Consider the following 778-nt stretch of genomic DNA (forward strand, 5'->3'; position numbering starts at 1 on the left):
AGTATCTTTTTGGGTACAGCACAGAATGCTAATCTTAAGAAATTCTGCCTGCAGATATTTAGAATCATTTGGAAATTGATCATACAGGCATAAGTACATGCATTCCAAATACGTGTATGTTTATTATCATCACAAATCTTCTCTAGGAAAAGAGATCGGAAGATTTCCATTAAACCTAAAATTGTTCCTTTATGGAACAGCAGAATGCAAAGAATGTTTTTAACAGTGTGTCAATTGAATGACTCTTACTCAACCCGTGGAAACAGCCCTTATCAGCAGCTCTGACGTGAGCAAGGGCAGAAGTTCATTAGCACAGGTGCCTGTCATGATCCACACACAGGAACGGAATTCTCACAGAAGAAACAACCTGTCTGCGTATGCAAACAGTGCTTTAGTGAAACACAGGTGCTGGGGGATTATTGACAGCATATGACTCCAAGTGCAATCCATCATGTACCTCCATTTAAATACCAAACAATTCATGACCAGCCTGGACAACACGGCGAAACCTCGCCTCTACTAAAAAATACAAAAAGTAGCCAGGTGTGGTGGCGTGCACCTGTAGTCCCAGCTACTCGGGAGGCTGAGGAACTTAAATCTGAGAATTGCTTAAACTTGGGAGGTGGAGGTTGCAGTGAGCCAAGATCACACCATTGCACTCCAGCCTGGGCGACAGAGTGAGATCCTATCTCATAAATAAATAAACATACAAACAAATACCAAACAAGGTAATAACCCTAAAGAGGTCAAGAACAAAGCCACTCTTGGCTGGCAGTGC

The sequence above is a fragment of the Theropithecus gelada genome, chromosome 9, assembly GCF_003255815.1.
Source record: "Theropithecus gelada isolate Dixy chromosome 9, Tgel_1.0, whole genome shotgun sequence".
Classification (NCBI taxonomy): Eukaryota; Metazoa; Chordata; class Mammalia; order Primates; family Cercopithecidae; genus Theropithecus; species Theropithecus gelada.